Source organism: Ochotona curzoniae, unplaced genomic scaffold (assembly GCF_017591425.1).
Source record: "Ochotona curzoniae isolate NIBS_2020 unplaced genomic scaffold, NIBS_Ocur_1.0 contig_66, whole genome shotgun sequence".
Taxonomy (NCBI): Eukaryota; Metazoa; Chordata; class Mammalia; order Lagomorpha; family Ochotonidae; genus Ochotona; species Ochotona curzoniae.
This window is the reverse complement of record NW_024466512.1, coordinates 12401964-12427204: the sequence shown is the minus strand read 5'-3', so window position 1 is coordinate 12427204 and position 25241 is coordinate 12401964. Positions and strand designations below refer to the sequence as shown.

At 45.4% G+C, this 25241-nt stretch overlaps 1 long non-coding RNA gene across 1 annotated transcript; it reads left to right on the top strand.

Moving 5' to 3' along the window:
• The first annotated feature begins 1398 nt into the window (after positions 1–1398).
• Positions 1399–24191, top strand: LOC121163972. The gene is made up of 3 exons (XR_005884991.1): positions 1399–1697; positions 22822–22830; positions 24181–24191. It is a non-coding gene; the product is annotated as an uncharacterized LOC121163972 (long non-coding RNA).
• Positions 24192–25241: the final 1050 nt, after the last annotated feature.

The following is a 25241-nucleotide window of genomic DNA, read 5'->3' as shown; positions in this document are numbered from 1 at the left end:
GAAGACGTAAAAGCTCTGTGTTCAGCAACCTTGAAATCCACACAGTATGATTCTTCACTTGTGGGATGTGAAGTGACTTTGGCTGATTGGTGCTGGAAGTAAACTTCAGTATACCTATTGACATCAGAATAATGGCTAACAGATATTCATCCCAGGAAGGCAGCATTGGTTTAACATCTGAACATCAATTAATGTGATATACAATGTCAATGGAATAAAGACCAAACATTACCTAAACATATCAATACATGTAGGAACTCATTTGACAAAATCTGGTACAATTCAGGATAAAAACCACTCAAACGAACAATAGAAAAGAGCCCACTTACCTGATGAGAGCATCCGTGAAAAGCCTTGTAGCTAATACTGTTTTTAGTAGTAGAATTCTCCTCCTCCTGTTTTGATGTAGATCCCTGATGATTGAAAATGTTCTTGGTGGTTGAAGGAGTTTCCTGTTTCCTTTGTTTAGCTTTATCATGAAGAAATGTTGGATTTTGTCGAACGCATTTTCTGTGTCTGTTGAGATGATCCTGTAATTTTTAAATTCTATTGATACACATTAAGTTTTAGATGGAGAATCCACTTTGCACTCCTAAGATAAATCCCACTTATTTTATTTTTGTTGCTGAGTTTGGTTTGCTTATAATAGTTTGGATACTTTTCTATGCATGTGCATGAAAGATAAGTGGGCTGTGTTTTCTGTGTATTGGTTGGGTTTGATATTTGATAATATTGGCCTTAAAAAATGAGTTGAGGAGTGTTCTATTTTTTGAAAAATGCTTTGAAGAATTGCTATTCTTTTTCCAAGTGTTTGGTAAATTTAAGAGTGACACCACCCAAGCCTAGACTTTCTTGTTGATTTTTTTTTTACTATTATTATTACAAATTCAGTCTCTCTGCTTGTTATAGATATATTCAGATGTTTATTTCCTCTTGACTCAATTTGCTGGTTTGAGTTCAGTAGTGTATCCCCACAGTTCAGGTCCATGTGGCACCTATGCATGGGATCTAATTTGGAAGTAGGGTCTTTGCAAATGTAATGAAGTGAAGATAAGAGAGAAGCTAAAAAAAAGAAAAACTCCTTCACCAGAGTGTTTAGATGGAACACAGCCCTACCGGCCCTTCCTTCAGAGGTGCTGCCTCCAGCAGTCTGCAGGAATATATTTCTATTGTTTTGTGGCACTTCAATGTGGAAATCTTAAGAAATCGGGGGAATTTCTGGAAACTTGTTCATTTCACTTGAATCCCTAATTTGCTAACCTATAGTTGTTTTGTAGTTTTCTCTAATCATCCTTTTTATTTCTATGAAGTCCATAATAATGTTTCTACTTATTTAATTTATTTTGAAAGGTAATGCCGCTGAGGAAGACAGACAGATATCCCATCTTCTGGTCCACTCCCAAAATGCCCCAAACAGCCAAGGCTGAGCTGGGTTGACACCAGAAGGCAGAAACTAGATCCAGGTGCATGAAGTTGGAGACAGAAACCCAACTGAGAATCAACTGTTGCCTCCCACAGTGTGCGTTATCAGAAGTTGGAATCAAGGGCTGGACCAGGACTCGAACCCCGGCACTCCAGGAGGGAAAGCAGACATCTCAAACAGAAGAGGTGCTATACTATCAGCCAGAATGTCAAATGCCCGTTCCTAATTTTTTGATTCAAGTAGTTTGAACCATTCTTTTTACTTCTTGGTTTAGGTAAGGCTTGTCAGGTTTGTTAACAGTTTCAAAAAGCCAAATTTTTGTTTTCTCTGTTTCCCATCTCATTATGGTTTCACTAAACCTTACTATTTCCTTCTTTCTTATTTTGGGGTAAATTCATTTTTTAGTTTCTTAACATATAATTTAGGTTATTGATTTGACATCTTTCTCTCTCTTTTTTTAATGTAGTAGGCATGTGCAGCTATGCGTATTCCTCCAGGCACTGGTTTATTGCATCCCGTTAATGTTGGTATGCAGTATCCTCACTTTTGTTCACCTCAAACTCTTCTCTGCTTCTCCTTTGCTTTCTTCTTGGGCCCATGTGTTATTTATTAGTGTGTTGCTTAATTTCCATGTATTGCAAGTTTTCCTACATTTTCCCCTGCTACTATGTTCTAATCTCATTCCCTTGTTGTAGTCAAAAAACAGGTAGAACACCTAGTGCCTCACACCTTTACCAAATATTTTTAAACAGACTTTACTTTTTTTTTTTTAAGAGAATTTTCGGGTTACAGAAAAATAGAGCAGAAAACGTTGGGCTGTTACACACCTCCTTCTGCCAGGCACATGCAGCCTCCGTCACGCTCAGCATCCCATGGCGGAGCAGTGCGTCGTTTATCAGCAGGGAGTCTGCACTACACATGCTCATCTTCCACAGTGCTCAGGCTTCATTAGGGCCACTCTGGGCGTTAGATGTTTCAGGGATTTTTACCAGCCTATCTATTATTACTATGTTATTCAAACTAACCGATTACCCTACAAATGCCCTGTGTTGTGCCTAATCTTCCTTCTTTCCTCTCTAACCCCTCCTAGGCACTGGTATTTCCCAAGGTATATTTCATAGCTAGTCTGAAAAGATAACATGGAAAAAAAATTCTTTGTTGAATAATCTTCAGATTATATCTAAGTAATTCCAAAAGTTTGGCTTCTAGATCTTACCGCACCTTACAGTAAGACTAGACAATGAGTGTAACTGGAGAATGATTAGTATTGCACCCATTCCACTAAAACTAGAAATGAATGAGCAGTGATTTTCATTGTGTAGGTGTTGAAGCTGAGCCTGTGAAAGGGAAACCATATTGCACTGGGTCGTGTCTCCCCAAAAGAGCATGTCCACCTAGAGCCTCAGCATATCACTTCACTTGGAAATGGAGTCTTTGCAGACATAACCGATTAAAAGGAATTCATACTTAGGGTAGATTCTGATCTAATGAGTGCCATGAAAGAGAGAAAATGGGACACAGATCTGAAAGGGGAGAATACTGCGTGAACATCTAGAGATGCAGGAACACAAAAGAGGAGACTGCAGAGAAAGGCAGAGCCTGGGGACCTGCCACCCTGAGCAGAGAATGCCACCGGATGCCACAATTGTGAGAAGTCAGGGAGAGAGAAGCAGAAGGTCCTCAGAGCCTCAGTAGGAAGCCAGGCTCCCCACAAGAGAAATCTCTGCCTTAAACCATCCAGTTTATGATACTTTGCTACAGCAACCCTAAGAAACCAATAGAAAAACTACATAACTTAACTCTGTGCAAATATTTGTAATTTTTTAAAAAAATCAATATGGAATTCTAATTGGGTAGTGCTTGCTTACTGATAATACAACTTAGTGTTCACCTCCAAAATGCTATCAATTTAGATGTGTCCTCAACCTACAGGCACTATCATTATTACCAAAGGATTTTAACTGTATATTCTTTAAGAAAATTGTGTTTCTTTTGTGTTAAGTGTTTGTGAATCAGGAGTAATATTTGTATTCTCTTTCCAGTTCAGAATAATTCTTTAAAAAGCTTTCAACCATCCTGCCACTTTACTCAATTCATTGATTAGTTCTTTTTTGCTGTTTTTGTTATTTTAAAGATTTATTTGAAAAGCAGATTGACAGGAAGAGACAGAAACAAAGAGAGAAACAGAGAGAGGGGGAGTAAACAGTGGTTCACTCTGCAAATACCTACCATATCCAGGGCTGGACCAGGCCAAAGCCAGGAGCCAGGGACTCCAGGTGGAATCCAGGTGCTTGTGATCCACATGCATTATCAGGAAGCAGGATCAGAAATAGAGTAGCTGGGGTCCAGTGCAATAATCTAGTGGCTAAATCCTTGCCTTGCATCTGTAGGGATTCCATATGGGCACCAGTTTGTATCCTGGCTATCCATTTCCCATCCAGCTCCCTATCTGTAGCCTGAGAAAGCAGTAGGGGAAGACTCAAAGCCTTGGGCCCTGCACTCGCGTGGGGGACCCAGAAGAAATTTGTGGCTCTTGGCTTGGGATCAGCTCAACATTGGCTGTGGCAACAAATTGAGAAGTGAACCAGTGGATGGAAGTTCTTTCTCTCTATGTATCTGCTTTTCAATAAAATATTAAAATATCTGCTTTTTAAAAAGAAAAGAAAGGAAGAAGTGGAGTAGCTGGTACTTGAACCAGACACTCTGATATTGACTGAGGGTTTCCCAGGTGGAATTTGGCCCACTATACTGCAATGCTGACTTTGAATTAATTTATTCAAATTCTTCAGAGTTTTCTGGATACAAGACCATTTATGCCGTTTGCAAACTGATACAGCATTCCTTCTTTCTAGTTTAGACAACTTGGGTTTCTTCTTTCCTGCCTGGTTACTCTGGTTAGGACTTCCAATACTGTGGGAAATGGAAGTGGCAAGTCAGCATTCCTGTTTTTTTTCATAATATTAGGGAAAAAAGGTTCAACCATTTACTCACTGTTGAGTTTGCTGTTAACCATGGACTTGGTACACTCAGCCTTTGTTGGGTGAGGCACATTCCTTCTGTGTCTAATTTGTTGAGAAGTTTTTGTTGTTGTTGTTGTTGTTGTTTTTCTTCATAAAAGGTGTTGAGTTGCGTCCAACAAGATAGCCAAGATTGAGAAAAAAAATCTAAATGTCCATCAACAGATGAATGAATAAGGAAAATAAAGCATCTCTACCAAAAAGAATATTATTTGGCATTTAAAAAGAAGGAAATGCTGGTGTAGATGTGGTGAGAAAGGTACCCTCCTTCAGTGTTGGTGGGATTGTAGGTTAGCATGACCACTATCGAAGTCAGTATGGAGAGTGCTAAGACAACTGAAAATTGATCTGACATATGACCCAGCTATCCCACTCGTGGGAGTATATCCAAAGGAAATGAAATCTGCATAGAAGAAAATGACCTGTACTCTTATATTTATAGCAGGACCATCTACAATAGTAAAGATGAGAACAAGCCAGATGCCCACCAAAAGAGGAGTAGATAAAGAAACTGTGGTATATTTACTCTATGGAATACTATTCAGCCACTTTAAAAAATGAAATTCTACCATTTGCAACGAAATAGTCCCAACTAGAGACCATTGTGCTTAGTGAAATAAGCCAATCCCAATCGGATGAATATATGATTAATAGATAGATAGGTAAACATGTAGGTACATATAGTCATCTAGAGGAACAGTATAATAGAGACTATCATATCGAGATGTGAAGACACAATGTAGCATGCATCTCTACTTCCAAATCAAAGAAGGACTCCCAATAAAGTTGCTAAATATATCTTAATAGTAGGATGTTGGGCTCTGCCATTGTCCATACCTACAATGTCAGGATACACTTAAATAGCAGAATGATGGACTTATAACTGCTTTTAAAGGACTTTACTATTGTGATGATATAGAGGAAATCAATAGGGGGTAGGGACTTGAGGAGGGGAGAGGGGGAATCCCAGAGCCTATAGAACTATATCATCAAAATAATTAATTAATTGATTCATAATTTTTAAAAAAATAAAAGGAAAACCTGGCACTGGGCTTGTAGGATATTATGGTCTTACTTATAGGTGGATTCAAAAATAGCCAAATTCATGAAGCTGAGAGTAGAAGGAGGTTACCTGGAGCTAAGGAGAGGATGGGAAGGCAGATGTTGGTCAAGGGCTGTAAGTTTCACTGTGCAGTTAAGTAAGTTATACAGAACTGACGTATAGCATCGTAACCATTGGTAACATACTGTACTAAGACCTACAGTTTACTAAGACAGCACATGCTAAGTGTTCTCACACACAAAGGGGGGAGGGAAATTATATGAGGTGATGTACATAAATTAATTAGCTTTATTAAGATGATTATTTCACAAGATACATGTGCATCAAATCAACTTGTACACCTTCAATACTTGTAGGAAAAAAGATGCTGGAATTCACAGTTTATTAAACATTACTTTCAGATATAACTACTACTTTTCCCCCCTCTCGTTTTATGGCACATTGGCAGTGTAAGTCAAGCTTATTCTGAAAATAAGATCTTTTCATTTGTCCTTCAGAAATAGCATATGGTAGCCAGATTAGGTTAAAACAATGGCATACCATTGGTCTTTGTCAGTAGACTATTAATTGGCTTTTTCCTAACCTCAAACATTATCATAAGTGAACATCATCTCCTGATCTCCATCAGGCTGCTGTTCCCCAGCCACCCCTAGAGTAAGAATGTCCTAGGAATCTGATGAGCATTTATCCAGCCCACCTCCTTCTTTTACAACATCCTTCTGGAGCCTGGGATCTGTGGGTGGGGAGGCAGAGGAAGGAAAGGAATCTTAAAGACAAACATAGGCCCTCAAAGGGAAATATTCTGTCTAAAAATATGGATTGTCCCCAACCCACAAGAACAGCTCTGTCGCTCTTGGTTTTGGTGGTTGGCAAGGGCTGCTAGTGGTTTTTGGAGGGATGCTTACTAGTGACCTCTGCTTAAGGAAACTCCTGGTTTTGTTCACTGTGTGCCAAGGCGGACAGTGGCATAAGTGGGCAGAACCCATGTAGATACAGCATGTTGGTGTAAAGCCCTTTCTTACCTTATATGTTGCTTTGGATTTTTTATATCACTGCCTTGTGCATCATCATCCTCCCTGAATTCTTACTCCAGATGACCCAAACTCTGGCAAGACACTGTGAAGATGAAGGGATGAGCTGAATTCAACAGATTTTTTTTTTTTTTACTTAAAAAAGGGGTTTCCTTTTGTCTCCTGGGTACTTCATGACTTATAAATGATGATAGATAATATTTTTATATATGCATATTCCCTTGTCACTGTAATGTCAGTTGAGTTAATGCTTTGGAAAAGTGCACAATCAGCTGTATGGTTTTGCAAGAAAAAAGTGGAGTGATAGGCTTGCTCCAGATACAGTCTAGAAACTCGGGTTCCCAGCTTACACAGAAAGCTAGAAGATCAAAGGGGAGCGTGACTTCCCTGCACGCCCCCACCCACCTGCCCCCAGGCACAGCAGCCCTCAGCTAATCTGGCTGTGTGGGAGATGGAATAGTGCAACCCCGCCCCCACCCAGTACTTCCACTTTCATCCTCCAGAGCCTGAGAACACTTTCCCCTGCGATGGCAGAAGGACTTGGCAAATGGAAAGTCAAGGACCTTAAGAGGGGCCGATTATCCTGGGGTATCAGGAGAGACCCCAGGCGATCACAAAATCCTTAAAGCACTGAGAGAAAGAGTTGTGTTCACGGCAGAGGAGGTTGTGGTGCTGCAGCTGGAAGGCACCCCAAGCCAGGGAGCCACGTAGCCTCTGTCTAGAAGCTGAGGAAGACGAGAAGCAGATTCCACCTGAAGTCTCCAGAAGGTACCTTTCCTGCACACACCTTGAGGTCAGCTCCCTGAGTACATTCTGGATCTTGGACCTCCAGGACCAAGCTCCTAAGGCTGTGCTGCTTGCAAGCCTTATGGCTTATGGTAATTTGTTGTTGCAGCACAGAAAACTAACACAGATAGAAAGTTCTGCTTCCAGGGCGAGCACTGTAGCACAGCAGATAAAGTTATCATGTGAAACGCCAGTATCCCATATGGGCATCAGTTCATGTGCTAGTTGTTCCACTGCTAATCTAGCCTCCTGCTATTGACTTGGAGAAAGCAGTGGAAGATGGTCCAAGTGTCTGAGCCCTGCACCTATGTTGGAGACCCAGATGAAGCTCCTGCCTTCTCCCTGGCCCAGCCCTGGCCATTGTTGCCATTTGGGGAGTAAACTAACAGATGGAAGATGTCTCCCTTTTTCTCTCCAACTCTGCCTTTAAAATAATGTTTTTAATGGAGATGGAGGGGGGGTGGGGAGACTCTGCTGCCCAGCTTTTATTCTGTTTATGTAGCACGTTGAAATGACATCTACACCTTGACCAGTGAGCAATTAAGCCACACACATTATAGCGGCAGAGACTGGCGCTTGGTTGTTAAGTGCTTCTGGCTAAGGTAAGTGGACTTGACTTTCAAGTAGAGTAGTGTGACAGCATCACATAAACTTACTTCAAGAAGAAACACACTCCCACTGAGAGACAGCTGGCCTGCTTGCAGCATACAGACAAGGACATGCAGTTGGGAACTAAATAGGGAAAGTTCCAGAACCCCCTGCAAAGACCTTTCTACACTCTGATTGGGCACTGGCTAAGTTTCATAGGCCATCTGGATAAACACCGCAGGCCTCACTGAAAGCTATTTCTTCACCAAGCAGAGGACCCCTCATTTAACCACCGTGCCTGTCAGCCTGATACTGAACAGCAGCACCGACCAGCACCTGCCCAGTGTGTGTCTGGGAGGGCATGGCGGCCTGGCTTCACTTCTCCCCAGAGCTGGCTAGAAGAGGCTTTTTCCCTGAATATCCCCATCTGGGAGATAAAACATCTCCTACCTTAGTTCTCTTAATGAACCCGGTTTTGTTAGATGTGGCCAATGCTGTCAGGTAATGCCTTTAGTTATCTCCTGAAGTGGGGACTACAGCCTGTAAGAGCTGGTTTGTGGACTCAGTAGGGGGTACCAGCCGGTAGAGCCACTGTGTCCCTAGTGGGAATAAGGTCCACACAAAGCTTGTGACTTATCAACAGTTGTGTTGTCAGTGGCTGCTGTGATGTGAATATGTATGTTCCTTTAAGACTCACAGGTGGAAAACAAAATCCTAAATGCAATAAAATCAAGAGGGGGTTCGTCGGGAAGTTAGCCATGGGGCCTCCACAGTCATGAGTGGGCTAATTCCTCTTCTCCCCTTCCAAGAGATACCATGGGGAACTTGCTTGGGATACTTTGCCACAAAAAGTGGCAACTAAGACCAGACCCCTACAACACCCTGAGCCTGCTGGTGCCTTGACCTTAGGCTTCCCAAAGCCCCGAACTCTGCACACTAGAGTTTATAAACTGCCCACTGTGTTAGCCAACTTTGTGTTACTTTAACTAAAACATCTTAGGGGAGCTACTTAGGAAGGAAAAGAGGCCTGTCTTGCTTTATACTTTGAGAATTTTGGCTATCCATGGGCTCGGGGGTCCCAATGGCCTGGAGTCTGTTGGAGGCAGAAGGTGTGCAAGGGTGAGGGCTTCATGAAGCAAACCAGGAGGCTGAGAGGGAGCCTGGGCCAAACTTGGCTTGTGCAGCCCACCCTTGAGACCACCCTCATGACTTAGGGAGCTTCCACGAGGCCCACCACCCAGACACCACGATTTCATCAAGTCTCTTGCCTTTGATCCGTCAACCCTTAACTGAAGACTTTGGGATTTAAATTGTCTGCATGAGTTTAGGATGCCAAATCCTGGTTCAGCATGTAACACCCCGTCTGCAGGGTCTTGTTAGTCCTGAGCTGACTAACATGGTGGCAGTCCTGGGCTTAGAATCCAGGCACCCAGAATCCCCGTCCAGGGCTCTCCCTCAGGGCTGGACACCAGCCTGATGCTGTACCCCCGGGGCCTTTGATGACCCACAATCTCCTGCTACATTGCTCTCATCCTCCACATCAGAAAAGTTGGAAAAAATGATGTCCTTCCATCTGCTGTTTACTTTGTCTGGAGACTGATAAAATGTTTCTGTACCCATAACAAAATGCACTTGCTTCCTATGAGATTAAATCTGTTATTTACTTAGGGTTTAAACTGGGCACAGCAGGAGGTGTCCTTGTCCTCTCATTTCCTCCAGGAAAGAGTGACATAGAGCAAAGAGAGGTTAGGACAGACACTGGCTGGTGAATCAGAGACTTGTTGTACCGCTTTTTCTCAGAAATCCCTGGATTGCAGTTCATGTTTTCACGTTAGTACCTAGTCCTGTTGGAAGTGGCCATGTGTGTTCTGTCACCTTCACAGCATCACCAGGAAATTAGGCCTGGCATTGTCCCCATTTACCAAAGGGAAACAGGACCCAGGAGCAGTTCGGTGAGGCAGCTGATGTCAACCGCCAGGGCTGCACACCCAGGATCCAGCCCAGATCAGCTGACTGCAGACCCACCTGGCCCTCTGCCTCCATCCTTGCTGAGGTCATTGACTTAGAGTCTGATAGATTTTAGATGGTGATAAGGTACCCACAGACCATGGGAAACAGCCAGCATCACATCTGAGCATAAATTCAAAACACTTCAAAGTCCATCAGAAGACAAATGACGTATTAATTACAAACGTCATTTTCACTTGGGCAAATCCCAAAGAGGTCTCCCTCTGCCCCTCTGCTTTCTATTGCTCTAGGTCAGAAGTAATGAATCTGCATTTCCTAGGCGATGCTCTAAATCTGATTCTGCATGCATTCAGGCCAGCTTTTGCTTCTTACCTAGGGCAGCTTTTGTTTATTTAAAAATGTTTTCAGTTGTAAAGAGTGTCAAATTAGATCAGTCTATCCCTTCGGCCCTCTGTGAAAAAGCTTTTCAAAATAAACTTACAGTCCTCCAGTTGACTTAACAAAATGGCCTTCAGTTCTCATGAAAGTCACTAATTTTCCTCACTAAAGAGACAGACATCAAGCCCCCAGAAAAGCCAGCTGTCTTGAATGTGTGTGCCGGGCATCTTTTTCTCTTTGCCAGCTCCAGGCACTCTCTTTGATGTCCCTCTCCTTTGCATATGCAGGTACAATATAACTCAATTTGAAGCATCATCAGCCTGGTTTTCAAAACCAAGCCCACTAAGACTTCGTTTGTCTAAAATTAGCAGCAGGTCCATGAAAGGGAGCTCACATTTCATTGGGAAATCGCTTCTGGTTTGCCATCACCTCCAGTCCTGCTATAATGACTGAGATTGTCAATGGGCTAAGTTGTGTCTTTGGAGGAGAAGGGCTTTGCCAGGCAGCAGGTTGAAGGTGTCCCTGGATGTGGTGCTCTCAGTTAACCTGTGCGTGTGAAGAAGCAGTAAGGCAAGGGAGCACCTGGGAGAACTGAAAGATAGAAATATGGCCTCTGGGAGGCTTGTGGTCTTGACAGTCAACCTGTCAGGGCAAGTTGAGGTGAGACAAGCTTACAAGAGTCCTGAAATCTCATTGGTGCTGGTCAGTTGAGCTGAGAACTTAGGAATATAGAAAGGGTAGCTGCGTGAATGCCCTACAGGCTCTGAGTCTGCCCCTGGAGCAGCCTGTTTGCCTCTGAGGAACCCCATGGTAAAGACCCACTGGTGGCAGGTCCTCCTTAAAAGCACCCCTCCAAATGCTGGGTCAGTGGCTGCCCGTGGCTAGCCTGTGAAACAACAAAGGTTAGGCCCCAGGAAGCCAGTTGGAACTAGGAATATGCTGAATGGATGCCTTGTCAGGACCATGAAAGATCTGGTTTTGTTTCCTGTACATTGAGACACAAATCCCAATGGCACCAAGAAGAAACATTGATAGGTGAACAGAAAACTGAAGGACTCATAGATGCTCTGGCATTAGCATGGTTGACTTCACAGCAGGGTGCCTCCCTGGGACCCTTGCCCGACCTGAAGGAAGGATTCAAGCACCCTCATTTCTCCTCCCTCACCTGCAGGCCCTCGAAGTCAAGAGAACAAGAGCTTCATGGGACAAGGCTGTGAACATCCCATATGAGGTGTGTAGTTCAGAATATCCTTGATAGCTTTCGTGGGAACCCCACTGCAACTCCATTAACCAAGGCAACGTTTGCAACCTCGAAACCATGCAGAACTCTCGTAACATCCTTTAGGCCTACGTTTGTCCCTCTTGTGACTTTTTAGTTAGCTTTAAATATTCCTTTTTCCTAAACATCTCCCACCCCTGGAAAAAAAAATTGACAACCCCTCATCCAGCCCTCATAGTGACAATGTGATTAATTCTAACCAGCATGTTGACAGAAACACATTTGAGCTTTTTTCACTGCCTGCCTTTTCAAGATGTTCTCGTGAGAGTTTGTGCACCTCATCAGGGCAGGAGGGAGCAGGTGGGGCTTGCGGAAGCTAGTAGCTATCATTAATAAATACAGGCATGCCCCCAGAAGTCAGTCTGAACCTTATTGTCCAAGAAAAACAAAGCCGGAACAGTGCCAGTGGCCCCATCAGATAAAGGGATGCCACGGGCCTGGTGACCCTTAGAGGCCAGAAAAGAACAGGTTGGATTGTGATAGCTGTGGAACGCAGCTGTCAATGGAAGCAGCAGGAAGGCAAATTTCCTCTGTTTATACAGAAGAGCTTTACAACAATGAGCTCCTGGACAGGAACAGCCAGGCACTCACCCCCCATCACTGGAATATCGTAAGCAGAGGCTGGGTGATCATGGGCAAAGAGGGGGCATGCAAAGCATTTTCCTCTTTGGGTTGGAGATGAAAGTAGATAACCAGAGACTGCAGTGCCTTCCAACTCCCAGAATCCAGGACTCCATAGCTGTGGATAGTCAATCAGTTTCTTATTCCTAAAACGAGGGCTTTGATGCAGACAGACTCTCTGAGGTCCATCCTAGCCCTGACTGATATGAACCCCTTGCTACACTTGTGATATTGGAGGCAATGTTCATACAAGGGACCTCAAAGCTCTGGGTCTGGCTCCAGAGTCTTTCCCATTTTACAAGGCAAGACTGGAGACAGGAGACACCTCCAAATATTTGAAGCCCCACAGCATAGGTCAAATGCTGGGGATCAAACCCTTTGGAAACAGCTGTTCTGAGCTTTAACGTACACACTACTGTTCAAGAAGAGCACCTGACTGATGCCCTGGAGTTCCCTGGTGTGGCATTGAAGGGAACTTACCCTGAAGCTCACGCTGCAGTCTGTGGAGCAGCTCTCAGGGTCAAAAGGTACTGCTTTGTTCCCAGAGAACTGTCTCCCCATGTATCATTACAGGGACTCTTGATCTGTTGGTGCCACGAGTGTTTAATATATAGTTGGTGCACAACATGTGTTTGATTGAAAAAAAAAATACTGAAAGGAGAATGTCTATTTATAGCAAGTCTATTCTAAGCCTGTATATTCACTTCAAATAAGCATATTATATAACATTCTGAATTACCTTGACTATTCAATTTGGAACACCAGTAGGCAACATGAGAAACCAACAACAGCATATAGCAAAATAAATAAAAAGGTATATGTCTCAGGGCCACCAGGCTGGATGAAGGCCCAGAGGCCTTCAGGCCATTCTCTGACTTGTCTCTGATTAAGTTTGTCCAAGGATTAAACGGCCATTTATTTCTAAGGGACCGCTTGTCTCCAAGCAGAGAGAGGAGATAACTGCACTAATTTGAGTAGATATACCCACGTTTTTCTCTTTAAATTGTTGGGAAAGAGAGAATGAGGGACTCTTTGCCTTTAAAACTGCAATACAGGGGTGGGCATTTTACCTGCTTGTTAAGACACCACTGGGACACACAAGTCCAGTGCTGCAGAGTCTGGGTCCCAGTTCTGGCTTCTCTTCATTAAAGCTCCTTGCAGTTTGGCAGACCGTTGCATCACAAAATTCCTAGTCAGTGGGCAGTGGTCAACATAAAGATACTTTCTGCAGAGCAGACATATAATGGCAAGTGGTTTTTGAGTCTCATTCTAAGAAAAACTCTTTAAACTTTAATTATGAGTCACAAGATGAGCCATTTGTCCTCCCACAAGAGGAAATTTGTACATTTCATGGACACTGCAAAGTGGAGCAGGAATCCCACCCACCCCTTGTCCAGCTGAATCCTGACCAGTGCACTTATGAACAGCAGAGATTACCAAAACCTACACACACTCACACTCAGCATACCCACCAGGGTGGCTGTGAACAAACTGCCGAAGTACATTCAGGTTCAAGGACATGGATGGGAGAAGAACAGAGAGATCTTTATCTTTGGCCTGCCACTCGGAAGAAGAGTGAAAAATCTCACTCACTCATGCTTGAATGTCTTGTAAGGTGTATCATCTGCGATCGCAAGGCAGTGAATTTTCGCAGTGTGTCCCTTCTGCTCCTCCTCCAGCCCAGGGATAGAGCCAGTAGCTCAGAATTGGGGAAAGCAGGATGCGTACAGATCAGGTGGGGCCAGGGAGAACTGAACCCTACATGGAGCCTCTGAGGACTACTAGATGGGGGCCAACCTGGGGTAAGTGCCCCTCTTGAGCCATTTTTAGGAGTCTCTTCAACGCTCACGGCAGACACTGGCAAAGTTGCTGCCTGTAGTCACTCTGGAGAGACGATGTAGCAGTTTGCTGGTATTGCCACAACCAATCACTACCAACCGGGTGGCTTACAGCAATGCACATTCATTCTCTCAGGTGCCTGGAGGCTGGGCGTCTGAAATCCAGCTGTCAACAGGACTGTTTTTCCTCTGAAGCTTCTAAGCAGAAATCCTTCCCTGACTCCTCCCTGCTTCTGGGGGCTGCTGCCAGTCCTTGCATGCGTTAGTTTATTGCTGCTCTGTCTCCTTCACATGGATTCTGTGTGTGTGTGTGTGTGTGTGTGTGTGTGTGTGTTCCTTCCCTCCCCAAATGGTTGTCAGCAGTTTCAGGACCAGGGCAGTGCCTGTTTCAGCCCCCTGAAACTCCTTTTCCTTATATAGCTGAACAAAATATATCCCCACCCAGGTGTGAAGCCCACACCCTTTGCCACTCTTCCCAGGGCTTGGACCATCCCCTTCTTCCCTACTGTTCTGGCTCCTGACCTCTTGCTGTTCTCCTGTGCCTGCCCATTTTTCAAGTTCTGCCTCTCCACCTTTGTTCTCCACAGCACCTGATTCAGAAGCATAACTCTGTTGAGGACTTGGAGAACAGCCTGGGGAGCCACCAGCAGCCACCAGCAGCCACCATCTAGTAGCTCCATCCATCCCAGTCACTGGGGTTCACTCTCTGTCCTTGTTTTCCTTGGCCCCCTCTTCACCAGACCCTTATCTCTATGTGAGAGTACCCTCATTCCAGTATCCTCACCTGCCAAGGGAAAACACATAGTTCATCTAAGTCCATGATGCTAAGAGGCTTACTCTTGATCCTTCCCCTTGTCGAGGACCCAACTTTGCATATTCAAAAAAATGACTTCATTAAGGAGTTTTGGTAAACAAAGGAGCAATAACAAGACAAGGAATTGTAGGAGCCTCACATTTTTTTCTGTATTATTAAAAAAAATTGTTTTAGGTCAATTCCACAAGCAAGATCTCCTTCCCGTTTACCAAAATAACCCAAAGCCATTTCCCCTTCCCACTATAGTTCTGACTCTCCTTGTGGGTAGACTGACAGGTGTATCTAGCATTTTACTGTGGTCCTTGGGCTGAACAGCCAGAGCAGGTGACCCTTCTGGAATCCTCAGCTGTTCAGGGACCAGTGCTGAAGATGATCAGCCACCCCTCCTCTCTTGCCCTTCTCACCTTCTGCACCTCCACCCTGGATCCCATCTCTTTGAGGGCTTTTAAAGCATCACTATTTCTGGACCCTTCCAAGAATCAACTATTGGAGTTTTCCTACTACTAAGCACTCCTTGTCCCCATAAGTTAATTGCTACTTCCTGTTATTAGATGTTTCTGGGTGTAAACATTTTCTCTGTCTTGGTAAGACTCCAAATCAGGAAGCCAGGGACCATGCCAGCTCCCTGATGTTAATGTCAACCTCTGATTTCTGTGACACTTTGCTCATAGTAAATGATCCATGCAGAAAAACTCTATAACCTCCACCTGCTGAACTATCTCAGGCACACAAAAATAGCCAAGTTATTTCTTCCTTTGGATTCTGAAAGACAGTGACAGAAAGAGAAAGAGCTCTTCCATCCACCGGGTCATTCTTCAAATGGTAGCCATGGCTGGGGAAAAGCCAGGCCAAAAGCTGAAGTCTGAGACTCCATCTCAGTCAAGTGGATGTCAAGTGCTCTGGCCATTTCCCATGCCTTCTCAGGCACATCAGCAGTGAGCTAGATCAGAAGCAGAGCAGACAGGACTCAAACCACTGTGCCATAACGCAAGCTCTAATGCTGGATGATTTTACCACAATCCTTTTTTAAGAGGAGAAAACACTAATATTTTCATCTTGAAAATGTATGGTTCTATAATGAAATTGTAGAAATAGTACAAGGTAGCAAAAGTGTATGCTTGACAGGAATTATTTTATTTGTACAGTTTGAGTTATCTGATTGCTAAGGATTGGATTTGTGAGTTAGCCAAGGGTTTATGTATTAGGACCAGGGTCCCAATGTGATCATGTAATGACACGGTGGGACCTTTAAGAGGTAGGTATTAAGGGCAGTTCCTCAGGTCGCTGGGGATGCTGTCCTCGGAAGGACTCAGCATGGTTCTTGTGGAACCCTATTTGGTGCTCACAAGAAGGTTGTTTAAAAGGACCAAGAGGGTCGCTCTCCTCTCTTTGGCTTCCTGTCTCACCATGTGATTTCGGTCACACAACCTCCATGGTGATACTGAAGAGCCACGAGGTAGCCAAGGGGGACATTGCCAGGCCATTGGATCTTTGACTTTCCATCTCCAAAACTGTGAGCTTAATTAAACTCTTTCCATTGTTCACTGCCCAGTTTCAGGTTTTTTTTTTGTTTTTGTTTTTGTTTTTGCTGTGGTATTAGAGTGCTAAAAGACTAGATCATACTACACCACCGTCACCATGGATAAGTCAGAGTACACTTAACCAGGTGTCCAAGTGTTCCACAGACCCACTTTTAACTCTGGTGTAGTCTGTACACCATGTATTCTGCTACGGCTGGGGAAGTCTTCCCCATGCCATGTTTGTGCACGTGATTGGCACAGTAAAGGGGCAGCCTTACCTAGGGAGTGTTGGAGGGAGCTGATCACCCTTACCACCACGCAGTGTTGGCCCGGTGCCTGGGTCAGTCATATCCATAGGTGTCAGTCGGCCTTTTGTGCATCAGGAATCCTTACTGAGTCCTTTTCTGCCTGGGAGCCGCCTGTTGGGGAAGCCCTTTTTACACAAAGGAATATCAGAACCAATTAGAGGAGTGAAGACTTCCACCGTGCTTTTGTCAGTTAGATATTTTTGTGAGCAGTGTTTTTGTAACACTGAGTTCCCTCTGGGATCATACTGGCCAGTCTACAGGAAGGCACAGCCCCTGCCATAGCTGCTATGATATCCCCTGCACAGGAAAATCTTTTTTCACTTCGCACCTACCCCCCTTTCCTTCTGATGTCTCAGATGGGGTCAGATGCTGCTACCGCCAAGAGGATTCCCACGTAAGAGCTGTCCTGCCCCTCTCCCTCTCCAGTGTCTCCAAATCAGGCCCGGGCAGCCCCTCCCACAGCTGGGACTTGGGTTTCTGCCAGGATGGTCTGAGGTCTAGAGCATCCTTTGGATGAGTTTGAATTGCTCTTTCGAGACTTCCAATTAAAACACTTGTGTACTCATTTGGAGTGTCTAGCTCTGGGTTTGAACTTGAACCCTGTCTTGCTAAAAGGAAAGAAAACACTCCATGAGCTCTTTAGTGCAAGATCCAGCCAGATCCGCACCAATTCTTATTGTCAGTGGCACTAAATTCTGGACCCTCTGGCCACCCTGGAGATTCCAAATGGCTCTTCAAGGCTAATAGCCTCATGCAGACTCAGGGTTTGAAAGAAGTCAATTGGGATCACATGAATGCACGCCAGGCCAACCTCCTGAGCCTATAAACATTTACCAGATTGATGTTGGACTGCAAATTAACATCAGATGGTGTTAGCCACGGTGCCCCCATTTGTATCATCAAGTCATGAGTTGTCAGTGCTGGAAAGGCTCCTGCAGCTCTCTTAGCCCAACCGCTTCTCTCGACAATGAGGAAACCAGAGAGAAAGCGTGGGCACTGAATCAAAGTTTACCAAAGGACACACTGATGGTTGGTACAGAGGTAGGACCAGAACCCAGATGGGTCTCCTGACCTCTTACAACTGTACTCTTTCCACTCCAGCCCTTCTGAGTTCCCGGATAACCAAAACACTGACCTGGCTCCGCCAGAGGCTGGCTGACTTCTGTCAATATTTGCCATTCCAGGATTCCAGCAGAACCTAGAGCTTGTGACATCTGCTTGTGTAGGTTGGTTGTGCTTTTTTGACTTCTCTGTAATGGGCAAGGCTTGGTGTTGATTTAGTTTGCCCACGCTGAGTGTTTGGCACTCTTTTCCGGGTTCATTGTCCGCAGATGTTCCATGTACATCCAGCCCGTTGCCTCTGCCCTCCTCCTCCCGGCAGGATCCACATGACGCTTTCTGACCCCTTAAGGGAGGCTGGCAGGGAACAGGGGTATTTTTCTGTGAGGGTCGGGATTTCCTGGCCTTTCCTTTAACGGAGCTGTTGGATTGGAAGACAGGGGAGCTGAGTCTGAGTGTGGGTCCGCTCACTCTCTGTCTTGCTCTTCCAGAAAGGTTTGCTTCCAGCAGGGATCCAAGGTGCTCCCCACCTGTGCTCCCCACCTGTGCTCTCTGCTTCCAGCCCTGCCAACTGACCGCTGCCAAGGCTGGCATCTGAGCTTCCTTCTGGGCTTCAGGGATGACTTCTTGCAGCAGCAGTGTCTGCCAGGTCCCATACTCTGCTGCCCCCTGTAAGCTCGCTCACCCTCACTTACTCCAAGCCTGTCTTCGATGGGCTCCTTAGTGCACAGGCCTGGATGCCACCTGGGCTGGCCTGGGTGATGCACCTGGTGATTTCTTTTCTTTTCTTTTCTATTTCTTTTTTTTTTTTTTGCGGGGGGTGGGGGCAAGGTTTATTTACTTTTATTGGAAAGTCAGATTTACAGAGAGAAGGAGAAACAGAAAAAATTCTCCATTCGCCGGTCTATTCCCCAAATGGCTGCAATGGTCAGAGCTGAACCACTCTGAAATCAGGAGCCAGGAGCTTCTTCCAGGTCTCCCATGCAGGCACAGGGTCCTAAGGCTTTGGGCCATCCTCTACTGCTTTCCCAGACTACAAACAGGAAGCTGGATGGGAAGTAGAGCAACCGGGATATGAATCGGCACCCATATGGGATCCTGGCTCATGCAAGGTGAGGACTTCAACCACTAGGCTATGGCACCGTGCCCCTTTGTGATTGTGCTCCTGCAGATTCTACACACATGTCCAGCCAGGATTTGGGACAACTAAACTACTGTCTAGCTTCCCTATCCAAGCGTCTCTAGGGTCTGCTCTCCACCCCTGCTCCTATAGCTTCTGCAGGACTCAAGTGGATCCAGACCAGAGTATGGCTACCCTGTTTTATTTTTTTATTTTTATTGGAAAGGCAGGTGTACGGAGAGGAGAGACAGAGCAGAAGACCTTTCATTTACTGGCTAACTTTGCAAATGGCCACAATGGCCAGAGCTGAGCTGATCCAAAGCCAGGAGCCAAGAGTCTCTTCCAGGTTTCCCACATGGGTACAGGGCACCAACGCTTGGGGCCATCCTCCACTGTTTTACCAGGCCATAAGTTGAGAGCTAGATCAGCTGAGACATGAACTGGCACCCATGGGGATGCTAGCGCTTGCAGGTGGAGGATTAGACTATTAAGCCGCTACACCGGCCAAGGTTTCCCTGTCTTACTGAAGTCTAAGGGCCTGTATGTCCACACTGACTGATGGAAGATTTGCATGCCCAAGTGTGCAGACTTGAGAGTGATTTCTTGATAGAGCGTGAAGAACTCAGTTATCAGAAAAGCAAGGCTGCTGGTTCCTGTTAGGTAAATCTGGTTGTTAATGTATCTAAATTGACTTCATTTTGTATCCTGAGATTCGAGCACATCAATGGGCCCACCCCTCCCTAGGCTCGCTGCACCACGGGTGTCCCTGGAATGTGGTGATTTGTCGAGATAGAAACCCAACCACATCTGGAGGGCTGATGGAGTCAGGCCTGTGTGTGTTCCTTGTTCAAAATACTGAATCTGATGAGACAATGAAATGGCTTCCGTTTCTATTTTTTGCTCATCCAAAATCCGGGTTCATGGTTTGTCCCTTTGACAGTGTCCGAAAGCCTGTGCCTTCCTCCGGCAGCTCTCAGCTGCATGTAGCACAGGCCCTTGTCCGACACTCGGGACTTCACCTCACTCCCAGAGCCCTGAGAAAGGTCATGCAGGGAGTGCCGTGGGAATACACTGGCAACCCAGGGTGGAGTACAGTGCAGGCTGAGCTGGCCGAACCCATGGAGGCCCCCAGAGGCTCGGAAAGATGACAGCTCCCGGTGGACTTGGTCATGGAGGAGCCTGCTCTGCTGGGCTGTGGTGACCACAGGAGCTGACTGCTGCTTCGGGCTTCTTTTTGGCTCCATGTCGGGTCCTGAGCCCGAGAATTCAGAGCTGTAAGATGTTTCCTATCTGTTCAACGACATCTCCAATAGTAAATACCTCCAGCTGGCAGATTCTGACAATGACTTTGTACATTGCCTAGGGTTACATTTGCAGAAACTGAGGAGAGAGGGGTGACTGGGTGGGACAGGACGAGGATTGGAGGGAAGAGGTCAAGCAAAGGTGTGATTGCAGGTATAGTCCTAGTGCCCCTGCAGTGGGAATTATATTCCATCTCCCCACTTTAGACAAAGGGGGCTGTGGTTGGCTGAAGACCCCTGGGGTCCAGAAGAAGTTTTGAGCTCTCACAATCTTCTGGATCTTTGTTTGCAGGAAAAGCAGCTTTGTCCGTAGCCCCAACAAGCTTTTGCAAATCAGGGTGCTTTGCAAGCAAAACACTCAGAGCTGAAGGACAGAAGAGGCATGTGGAAGCAGTGAGAGGCTCCCAAGAGGCCCAGCAGTCTACCCAGCTCACTTCATCCTGTAATAGCTGGAACGATGGCAGAAGGATTCTATTATCCATTTATGGACAAGGAAACCAGGATAAAGGAAGCCAGACACGAAGTCCCACATTCCGGGTAAATTACAGAACAAATGGGTCTCCCTCCTCCCAGTTCATCCTTTTCCCCGTTGTCAGACTGTCTTGCTGTCTGCTGTGGTTTCCCACCTGGCCTGTGTGACGCGTGTCCAGAGGCAAAAAGCAGGAAGTCAGCTCAGCCTGGATCCAAAAACTGACTGCAGGTTCTCCTGGGGTTTGCTGATGACTTAGATGACCCAGCATAACCCCAAGCCAGGACAGAGCGCCGGGAGTGGGGGCACGTTCCCGCTCCCACATCTCTGCGGCTCCGGGAATGACTTCAGAATGGGGCAGTTACTGATTAGCAAGCTCGTAGGAGATTTGCAGGATCCCAGTCTGTAGCCATACTGTCCCTTGTCCTTCCTGCTGGTCCCTTCCAAGTCACACACTCCTTGCTTCTTGCTTCCCCACCCCGGGTCTGCTGCTCTCTGACCTCCCCGGAAATGGGCTTCTCACTCTACCTTCTCCTCCTGTTTAGCCTTAAATATGTTTCAGCAAAAGGACTGATATGTTCCCCAGGCCCGGCTTTTCACCTAGCACCACAGTCTCCAGAATGGATGCTTTATGGCTGACAGATGGTTGGACAGCATTTAGTCACCCAGTTCTGGAGACAGAAAAATGGAAGCTCTGCCATCCTTCATGTGTCACAGCCACACTCAGCTGGGAAACACGTACCCTGGGTTTTCACATGGGCTTTTTTTTGGGGGGTGTGGGTGGAGTCAGAGATAATGGAGGGCTCTGGCAGCAACCTGGGTTGCTAACTGCATGGCCTCAGACTCACTGCACTTGTTTATGTCTGTTTTCTACTCTGTAAAATGGGCCAACAAACAGCACTCGCTTCATAGAGCTAGGGGATTAGTTGAGTATCACACACTTAAAGAACTTAGAAGGATGCAGAGTAAACAGTTCTAGCAGCCTTGTCCATCCTGATTATGGCTATTGGTACTTTACAAGAGGCAGAAGGTCAAGGTGTCTATTTAAACATTGCAGATCTAAGATTGTGCTCAAATGTCACCCTACGAAGGGCGCTTTCTCTGGCCACTCTATTTTTAAAAATCATGCTTTATTATAAAAGATCAAAACATTTATCCCTGTTTTCCAATTGCAAAACCAAATCTGCAGTTCAATGCCTTACCACAAGAGCTGGAGTTGTGGCCCAGCATGTTAAGCTACTGTTTGCAACACTGGCAACCCATGCATCTCAGTTGGAATTCCAGCTGCTCCATTTCTGATCCAGCTCCTTGATGACATGCCTAGGAAAGCAGTGGGAGATATTCAGGTGTTTGAACCCCAGTACCCATGTGGGAGACCAGGAAGGAGGTTTCTGGATCCTGGCCTCCGTCTGGCTCCTTTGGCTTTTGTGACCAGCTGGGGAGTGAACCAGCAAACTGAGGATCTGGCTATCATCTCTCTCGCTCGCTCTATCTTACGCTCTCTTTGTCTAACTCTGACTTCAAATAAATCTTTTTTACAAGTCCTTACCTCATTTCTAGGGACTTCCACTGCCCCTACAAAAACGACTGCATTGTTTTCTCTTCCCTTCCAATGTGCCTTGCCATGCAGCTCATGTGTATTTATTTTGTTCTGAATGATATGTAGCATTTGTGCTTGTTTGTGGGGGTGTAGTGTGATATTTGCTGAATGTACTTTTTAAGTGGTGATCAATTCCATATGAGTAGTAGTAAGTACATCCATCGCCTAAACCCCTGGGTGTGCTCCCATTTTGGCAGCCCAACTCAAGACACCAGCCCTCTCCCTTCCTTTCCTCCCGCCCTGCCTCTTCCCTGCTTGCTGTTTTCTAACCTGCTCTGTAATTCACTTATTTTATTATCTGTTTCCCTACTAGAAGGGAAGGCAAGAGCAGAAGTTAGTTTCTATTTTCTCCCTTCCTGTAACTCCCAGTGCTGGAACCATGCAGCACATACAGGAGGGACACAATAAAGATCTGTTGAGAGATAAAGTGATAAATCCTGGATGCAGGATGCATGGGGGCAGGGGGTGTGAGCTTGGGCGAGAGACTTGGACATCTTCCTCCTCCATCTCTGAGCTCCCACAGCCAACTCCCACAAATACATAGTGCCACTGTAGCGGCAAACTGCAGAACAAGCTCCAGCTCTACAATCAGACACTGCATGCATCAAAAGGAAGAGAGCTGAGACTGCCAGCCACAGATTCATCCAGTTCCCAGCTCTGTCTCCTATGTCACCGGCTGTCTCTGGGCAAGACCCTCTATCTCCCTGAGTCCCCCTTGTGATTTGATTGCTGTTACCGGGCCTCTCCCAGCTTCCAGGCCTCCTCACCCACAGAATCTAACAGAGTAGGAGTCTCACTTCCTTCCAGGTTACCTCCATCTAAATCATTGAGGATAGCACAGGGCACAGCTGCTTTTTACGGAGCACTGGTGGCGGGGGAAGACTTGAAGGGAGCGGACCTCTCTGGAAGCTCTCCTTGCACATGCCTGGGGCAGCTGTGAGCAGCAGGGTTCAGGTTGGTTGCTGGATCCTATTGAAGTGGGATAACTTGTGTGGGGCGTGTGTATGATGAAGCAGTTTGTTGTTGTTCGGTTTTGTTTTTTACTGGCAAGATTTCTGCCTCCAATGGCACTCATCTTGCCCAGGAACTCACTTCATCTAAAAGAGAAAGCAAAAGAAAAAGCAAACAAAATTACTCTACCATGAAAGAGGAGACTTCATACTCTGATTACGAGTCCCTGATAAGAACAGCCCTCACAGCCAGTCATGGAATTCTGTTCCAGTGCTGAGCGCGCCCCAGTGCTGCCCGCAGCTCCTCACACTGGCAAGGATCTTTGTGATGCGTGCAGGCAGAGTGGGAAGTGGATTTGAGGCAGCCTTCAGGTGGCTGCCACAGGGCCCGCCATAAGTGAACAGTGGATCACTGGGGACATGAATTCAAGCCGTCAGCCAAGTGTGTAAAATTGTCCAGCTGAGTCTGATTTATAGCCCTCTCTCTCTACTTCCCACTGCTTACTCATTCCAGAAGTCCTGAGAAGGGACGTTAAATCCAAACTTGGATCACTAGGTCAAAAGCTCCAGAAAGCGGCCGATGCTTGTTTTTCTCCCGTTTTTGTGGTGAGCACCTTCGTTTTCACCTGTTCCTGTTGGAGACGCACATAACTGTAGCATCCTCTATGTAAGCTCCTGGTCTCCTAGTTAACCAATTAATGGATAGTGCTGAGGGAGCCATCTCTTGGTACCTGAGTTCCGGATATCCCTGGTAGGAAACACTTAAAAGGATCACATTATTATTGCTGTGTACTATTCTAACCTTTAAGTCTCTTCAGAGAAATGTCTAGTATGGCTAGGACTCAAGAGTGGTGGATGTCAGAACCAGCTCTGCGACTTCCCTGGACTTCAACATCACCATCCTCAAGCTGACACGTGATTTCTCTAAGATTCTCTCCACTTTCTACCCTAGATTTAAATTCTAGAATTTTTGAGCTCTTCACAGCTGTATCTTGATTAAGACAAGTATAATGATTTGTATCATAATTACAATAGGGAGAAGCTGAGTTTTTTCCTGATCAGCTTTCCAGTATGAATGCAGGAATTTCTAACTATCTTATGAAGCCATTTTTTCCCATCACTTTTGGCTGTTATCAAAATCCAAGCAGTGGACAGCCCCTTAACATATACCTGGTTATTATATAGTTATATACCTGGATATATATATATATATATATGTATATATATATATATATATAATTATATCCGCTTTGAGCAGTTTGCTATCAGCACTCCAGAATTGCCAAGGGCGTCTCCCACGGCCCTGTACTGTCCTACTCGGATATCTTGAGGAGATTTTCAGAAATGTGAACAAAGCGCTAGGTACAAAGTTAACAAGCCAGGTACTTACCATGGCAAAGTAATAACTAGGAAGAGTCTTACGTCTAGTAACAGATGCATGGGCAGAGTAGATCCAAACAATCAACTGTAATTATAGCTTTAATCGTGACTTTAAAAAGCTGTCTCACAGCATGGCAAAAAGCTCTTGATATTCCAGAAACAATTTGGGAGAAAATCCTTCCCATCTTTGTAGTAATTCTTCCCAGGTAGTAGCATTTAGGGGTGGTTTTTTTTGCAGTTATAATATTTTTTAAGCTTTAAATGTACTTAAAAGAGTTTCTGAAAAATTAGATATGTTATTAGGCAAAAAATTTTAAATATATATTTATTTTGATGCAAAAATTTTTTAAAGATTTATTTATTTTCATTGGAAAACAGATTTTTTTTTTTTTTTTTTTTTTTTTTTTTACACAAAGAGAAGGAAAGACAGAGAGAAAGATCTTCCATCCATTGGTTCACTCCCAAAAGGCTGCGATGGCCAGAGCTGAGCTGATCCAAAGCCAGGAGCCAGGAACTTCTTCTGGGTCTCACATGCAATTCAGGGTCCCAAGGCTTTGGGTTGTCCTCCACTGCTCTCCCAGGCAGGGAGCTGAATGGGAGGTGAAGCAGCTGGGACATGAACTGGTGCCCATATGGGATCCAGGCACCTGCAAGATGAGGATTTAGTCAGTTGAGCCATTGTCTGAGGCCCGATGCAAAACAAAAAAGGTTCATATATATGTGATGTC